The sequence below is a fragment of the Lagenorhynchus albirostris genome, chromosome 15 (genome assembly GCF_949774975.1).
Source record: "Lagenorhynchus albirostris chromosome 15, mLagAlb1.1, whole genome shotgun sequence".
Taxonomy (NCBI): Eukaryota; Metazoa; Chordata; class Mammalia; order Artiodactyla; family Delphinidae; genus Lagenorhynchus; species Lagenorhynchus albirostris.
Genome location: NC_083109.1, coordinates 28377956 through 28385231, shown reverse-complemented (window position 1 = coordinate 28385231; position 7276 = coordinate 28377956). Strand labels below are relative to the sequence as shown.

The window sequence follows — 7276 nt, the reverse complement described above, 5'->3', positions numbered from 1 at the left end:
GTCTGTAATTGAGTTTCAATAATTGGTGCGTTGCTATACTGAATACAAGAATGTGAAAGAAAGGAGTCAGGCCTTGTAAATGGCTGGATAAACAAGTCATTTTTATAGCTAATTAATTCCATTAGACTTGCTAAGTAGTAGCATGATTCAAAATATTGATTGGCTTTAGTTATGGAAAAATAACAATTAAAGTACTAGTGAAGACACAAAAAGAATTCCTTTGAGTTGGAGATTCATTCATGGACAAGTACATTTGTCTTCCATTTCTCAATCACAATAGTCTGTGTGTCACTCCCTGGTGGTATATATTCATAGTCATTATACAGGAGGCCTAGGATTGGGTATTGTGTTCTGTACTTTCTAGTGTTAATAGTTGTCCTTCCACCACTGAAGGGTCGGTTATGAGATGAATATATTTCTTGTCTCAATTTCGAGAGTTCCTCTGACTGACACTTTATAAGGGAATCCTTGTCTTCCTGCAAGCTTGTCAGATCATGAATCTTGAATTAGAAGTCACTGAAACTTCCTTCTCTTCTTGAAACATCTTTTTGGTACTGATTTAATTGAGTCCTTAGTTTGCGGATCTCTCCTTCTTTCTCCGTTCTTATGTTTTTTACCATCTCCATGTTATGGTTGCCAATCTCATCCATTTAAGCCTGCAGCATTGGGCCTGTGCAAGTCTCAGAAACTTGCATTCTAAGATTTTTCTTCTCTTGCTCTAAATTATGCTTACAGTATTCCAGTTCTTTTAGTCTATATTCTATGTCTGATAACATACGCTGAAGAGAGAGATTGTTTTCTTCCAAAGCTTGGCACTTTGCTTGGCATTTTGAGGTTGAGTCTTGAAGTCCTTGCTGCTGCTGGTGATTATTTGCTCTCACTGATGCCAAGAGTTCTTCATACTCTTTTATTTGAGTTTCTTTGAATGCCAAGTCTTTCTCAAATCTTATCTTGTCATTTTCCAGGGATGTCAAGTCATTGTGAAGATGTCCTCACTCCTCCTGTATGTTGCTGAATGTGGACAGCACTAGCCGTAGTGATTTATCAGACACACCCCTCATCTGCAGCATACAGCGAATTTGCTGTTTTGTAAGTTCTTACAGTCCTTTTGGAATCACTGATTCAATGTCTTCTGACTCATCTGTAGACTCAAAGTCCTGTTTGCTTCCTCCAGTTCTCTGCATATGTTCTAATAAGGTCTGTATTTTTACAGCTTAGATCAGCAAGCAACTCTCCAAAATACTTGGGGGTCAATTTTTCACGGCCATCATCCTGAATTATCACCTGCTCATGTGCCTGGTTTGAGCCACCATGACACAGTTCAATTCCAGTGTTTGTAGAAATTGAATCACTTCCTGTGATGGTTTGGATTTGCTGGCTAGAATGTGATTGTTGACAGTGTGGAGAGTGGATGATCTGGGGCTGTTGGACAATGTGATGATGGCTGAACCTGAGGATAGCATTCCTGATCCATATTTAGCTTTTCCACTTTTCTTATGGTTTTTTCATAAATAACATTATCTCCTGGAAAGAAATGGCCTCTTCTTAGGAATGGAGACAGTGGTTCCTGTTCAGGATTTTGCACTCTATATCACCTAAAAATGGTCTGTGGATATGTAGTGACTCTCACTGTTGGAGAATGGAGCTCCTGTTCAGTATTTGGGGTTGTACATAGAGTGCTTGGGGCACAAGTAGATATTTTCAGAGTTGGAGAATGAAGTTCCTGGGAACGGTCACTCCAAACCAAGCTTTTGTAGGGGGAGGTAGTTTTGAGAGGGGAGAGCACTTCCCATGAGCTGATGGGGTCCAACTCCTGAACCACCTTGTTCATGGGCCCACTGTAAGTCCTCAGTCACTCATACACAACATTTTCTCTGGAGGCTGCTGGGCTTGGCTTGACTGATGGTAGGAGTGGTAATTCTGGGGCTGGCACTGCAGCACCTCTGGGGACTGCTGAGTCCCACAGCTGCTGCTGCTCATCTCACTCCAATAGCTTGAGTTCATCATCTTCTCAGTGGTCAGCAAAGTTCTCCTCAGATGCTCTCCGTGACAGCAGCAGAAGCAGGTCTGGCCAAAACTGGATCCCAAAAGACATCTTGGGACAATTGGCAAAACTAGGAGGGGATCTGAAGATAAGATGATAGTAATATTTCAGTGTTCCTGATTTGGAAGGTATTGTGACAATGCAAGAGAATGTCCTTATTTGTAGGAAATACACGCAAATATTTAGGGATGATAAGGCAAAGTGTCAACTATTTATTCACAGATGTTTCTGAAAAAAATAGTTCTTTGTACTATACTTGCAGGCTGTCTTTAATATTGAAATTATTTCCAATATTTTTTAAAAATAGTGACATTCTTTTGTAATGGAAAAACTCATATCTGTTATAAAACCAATAACCAGCTAACATGTACTGGGAGCTTATTGTGTGCCAGATTTTGTTTTGAATGCTTTACACGTATGAATTCTTTGTCTTCACAAAGAGCAGATGCAGTGTGGCCAATAACTATCTTCATTTCACAGCTGAGGGACACAAAGTTTCAGTAACTTGCCCTAGTTCACGTAAATGGTAAGTGACTGACTGGGATTTGAACCCAGGCAGTCTAGTTCAAACTCCCTCACTCTTAATGACCATATACTCTCCTTTGATCCTCTTGTCTAGGTCAGTGACCTTAAATACCATTGATAACCCAAGAACTCCTAAAGTTATTCTTCCGTCTGGGACCTCTGTCTTAAATATTATAACTAACTACCTACTCAGTAGCTCCACTTAGAAAGCAAATTTAATATTTCAAAACTGACCTTCTCATCCCCCTAAAAGCTGCTACACCCATAGGCTTCCCCATTTCAGTAATTGGGAACCCCCTTCGTCCAGGTGTTTGACCAAAAATCTAGGAGGCATCCTTGACTCCTCTTGTCTCTCATCCCGCATACTTCCTATCAGAAATTTTGTTGATTCTACCTTAAAACACATCCAGAATCCAGCCATGTCTCTCCATCTCCACTGCTTAGATTCACCCACAACCCTCATTTCTAGATTGTTGCAATTAGCGCCTCACTGGTCTCCCTGCTTCTGTCCTTGCCTCATCCATTCTCAATAGAGCCAGCAGGGGACACTTTTAAACAAAAGCCTGATCCTGTCCCTCCTCTGCTCAAAACCTTGCAATAGCTGCCCTCCTCACTGAGAGAAAACTACAAAGTCCTTACCTGGACTCCCATGGGCTCACCTCAACTCCTTTTCCTTTCTCTATGCTTTTTTCATAGGACTTATCACTTTCTAACACACTCCATCATTTACCTATCTGCTTTATTTATTATTTATTATGTATGGCTTGCCTTTCCCCCTACTCCCTAAAATGTAAACTCCAAGAAGGCAGCGAGTTTTGTCTGTTTGGTCCACTGGTAATTCCTAAGCACCAAGAACCTGGTACATAGTGGGTGCTCAATACTTGTGGAGTGAATGAATGAATGACTACACTACAGTCTTTCATGCTGAGTAGGTGAAAGAAGGAATGCAGAGAAGGGTAAAAAGAAGGCAGGAGACAGAATGGGAGGAAAAGAAGAGAGAATCCTCAGTCTAGGACTGCAGAGAAAGTTCCCTGGTCCTGCCAGCTCCTCCAGCTTATCCCATGATCTGTGACTAGAAGTTTCTAGGAAACCACAACGTTTAGGAAAATCATTCTTTTGGGAAGACAGCGATGAGTACTTGACAGTAAGGAAGGCTTGACAATGAGATAGTTCTAGACTCAAATCTAGGGCTCACCAACTTCTGTCATTTCTCTTGTGGCAGAAAGGCAATTTTCTTTTTTTTTTTGCGGTACGCGGGCCTCTCACTGTTGTGGCCTCTCCCGTTGCGGAGCACAGGCTCCGGACGCGCAGGCTTAGCGGCCATGGCTCACGGGCCCAGCCGCTCCACGGCATGTGGGATCTTCCCGGACTGGGGCACGAACCCGTGTCCCCTGCATCGGCAGGCGGACTCTCAACTACTGCGCCACCAGGGAAGCCCAGAAAGGCAATTTTCTGACGTGGGATATTGTCATGTGCCTTCGCCTAGTTTCCAGGGGGGGAAGGCTGGGAAGAAGCAGCCCTTTACTTCACCTCCTGTGAGGGGTAGGGCTGAAATCCTTTCCTGTCTAGTCTCTGGCCCCAGGCACTGTCCTGCCCTTGCTCCTTTCTCAGGGTAAATCTTCTGGTTATCAGAACATGGGATTCCAGGTACCATGGCTGGCCACATCCAGGCAACCCACATCACTGCCCCTGGTTGCCGCTACTGTGGACCCTACTCCCAGGATGGCCCTGTGAGTAGGATGCAGGACAGAACAGGAGTGTTGGGGAGCTAAACCCAGAGGTCTCTGACATTGCAGATCAAGATAAAGGTAGACAGGGAGAGTCTACACAAATGACTTTTCCCCGCCTCTATCCAGGTGAATTTTACCCAAACCTCTTAAACAGACTCCCTTTTTGTTCCTGTTACTGTAACAAATTTATTGGACATACTGGACTCAGTAGGGTTCAAGGAGAAAGCCACTTCATTCTCCCTCACAATAACCTTTCAAATAAGATCTAACAAATCATCCCCCCAATGGGTAATAGTCATTACATATTATTCAGATTATAAAAATTGCAATCTCTCATTCAGTAGTTTCCACTCCCACAGATAGACCAGCCCCAAGTGGGAAACCTGTGTGGTGCTGAGTGATGAGTAGGCTTTTTCACCATTTCCCAACTTCTCTTCCATTCATTCTTCCTCTCTCTGCTGTCTCTGGATCCCCCAAGACTGAGAAAGAGGGAACAGGGAAGAGAACTTCCTAACCATTTTCCTTTCCATTTTTCCCCTTCAGTGACACAGTGGCAGCCAGTAGTGGGTGGAGAAGTCCAAATATAATTTTTTCAAATAGCACTGTTGTGATTCCCTCTGAGATATCCCCCCAGGGAACTACAAGCTGCAGTTCAAGCAGCCAGCCAGCCCCTCACCTACACTTGTTTGGGTGTGAAAGAGTGAAACTTCCAGGGACACATGTCCAGCTTAAGGGTCCTCCTAAAACCCCTCAGTCAACCTGAGGTGGGGTGAACTCCTCTTCCTTCCCCTAAGCATTTCCACAATCCATGCTCTAAAGAAATCCCTACTCTAATCTCTCATATGGTTCTTCACGCAGCCTCCTTTTATATACTGTCTCAGTAGGTGTTGGGCTACTGATGATAGAACTAGTCTTGGACCATCTGTTCTGCACATCCTGTGTAGATGATCCAGCCACAGTGATAGAGTCTCATTCAGCACCCTGGATAAAGCTTGGCATGCAGTATTGATGATTGCCAGACACTTTGTCATTTTATTTAATCCTCATAAGACAACAGTAAAATAAATTTGCTATCCTATTTTAGATATAGCCTCTCTCTCCTCTCTCTCTCTCTCTCTCTCTCTCTCTCTCTCTCTCTCTCTCACTCGCTCTCTCTCTCTCTCTCTGTCTCTCTCACACACACACACACAAATACACATAAAGATACACACACTCATAGAGTTTAGGTGTTTCCTAGATTCTGCTGCTAAAAAGATGACCTCTGAACATTCAATAAAAACAAAACCATTATATACATGGGTATGTCAAAAGCAGGCCTAAAAATATTTAGTCTGGAAAACCCAACTCCACAATGGACAAAATGACATATTTGCAATCTAGGAGTTCAGGGTGCCTGAGGGAAGTGTTGCTTCTCAGGATGGTGGAACAATGCCTAGTCAATGCCTGGGAAGCAGCACCCCACAAATCAACAGCATCACATAAAACCACACTGTAGGGAACTTGCTCCCTCACTGATAGGAGACCTAGACTGAGCCCAACCTCAATCTGGGGTATAAAAGCAGAGTGAGAGATTTCCAACTTTAGGAGGAGCATAGGACTTGGCTACAGAGGACCTGGGGTGAAAGGTAGATCCAGATAGGAAGACAAAGAGATTAGTTCCAATGTCCAAATCCCAGACAAAGGAAGTCTGTGTCACTGTGCTATACACTGGTAACTGCTCATCTGTGTTGAATGGGAAACGAGGTAGAAAAAGAAGTATAATTTAATGATGTACCTAGAATGGCTCTGAAGGGTGATTGGAAAAGGGCCTTCATGTAGGACAGCAGACTGCAAAGATGGGATAGGTAGCTGAGTTCAAATTCCAGTGTGTCACCAGAAGATAACAAGACATAAAAAGAAAGAGGGAAACATAACCTATTCAAGGAAACAAATTAAATCTCCAGACACCAATCCTAAAGAAACATAGATTTATGAATTACCAAACTAAGAATTCAAAATAATCATAATAAGGATGCTCAATGAATTAAAAGAGGGCACAAATAGGCAACTAAATGAAATCAGGAAAATTATGCATGAGCAAAGTGAGACTATAAACAAAGAAATAGAAACTATATAGAAGGAAAGAATAAATTCTAGAGAGGCGGAGTCAAGATGGCAGCGTGGGAGGATGCGGAGTTTGCCGGACACTGGTGGGGGAACTCGACACCCAAGGAGATGGGAGGAAGCCCTGAGCGACCAGGAAGGACGTGGTGGGGGAGTGACGGGGGAAGAGAAGTGGAGGCTGGACAGGACCAGCACCTCTGAGGGGCGGTTGGGAGATGGGAGGGGTTCCTACACCTGTAGGGACCCTTGGAGGCTAGGTGGATCCAGGGGAATTTGCCTAGCATTTCTGCTGCCCAATCAGGCCCCAGGAAGCCTGCTGGGGTGCCCAGCCAGGTCCTCCACATTCCAAGGCGCCCTCCGGTGACCAGGGTCCTAGGATCATAGGAGGGAGGACCGGAAGAAGAGGAGAGGCCAACAGGGAGGGACCCTCCAAGATCAGAGGATCAGGCAGAACGTGCCTAGTGTTTCCCTGCCCACTCGGGCCCAGGGAGCCTGCTGGGATCCTGAACCTGGTCCTCTGCCCTCCAAGGCCACAGGCACTCCTGGGCCCCTCCTGCTGCATTAAGCCTAAGCCCCACCGCCCACCACCCCAGAGCCTTTTCTGGCCCCGTGTGTCTTAAGCATAGGCCCCGCCAACTACCTAAACTCTGCCCCTGCCTAAACCCTGCCTCCCCACTGTCAAGGCTTTTTTCACCTTTCTTATTATTCCAACTCTTTTTTGCTATTGCTGTTCTGTTTTACCTTCCAGTTGTTGTTTCATCTATATTTTTATATTTTTATTTTTTCTAATGTATCTGTTAGTTTTCTAACCTTATTTTATTTTTCACTCTTTGTTATTGTTCTTCTCCTCTTTTTTTTTTTTTTTTTTTTTTTT

At 44.1% G+C, this 7276-nt stretch overlaps 1 pseudogene; it reads right to left on the bottom strand.

Moving 5' to 3' along the window:
* Positions 1 to 237: 237 nt before the first annotated feature.
* LOC132505050 (protein POF1B-like) lies at positions 238 to 2007 on the bottom strand (annotated as a pseudogene).
* Between the last annotated feature and the right edge of the window lie 5269 nt (positions 2008 to 7276).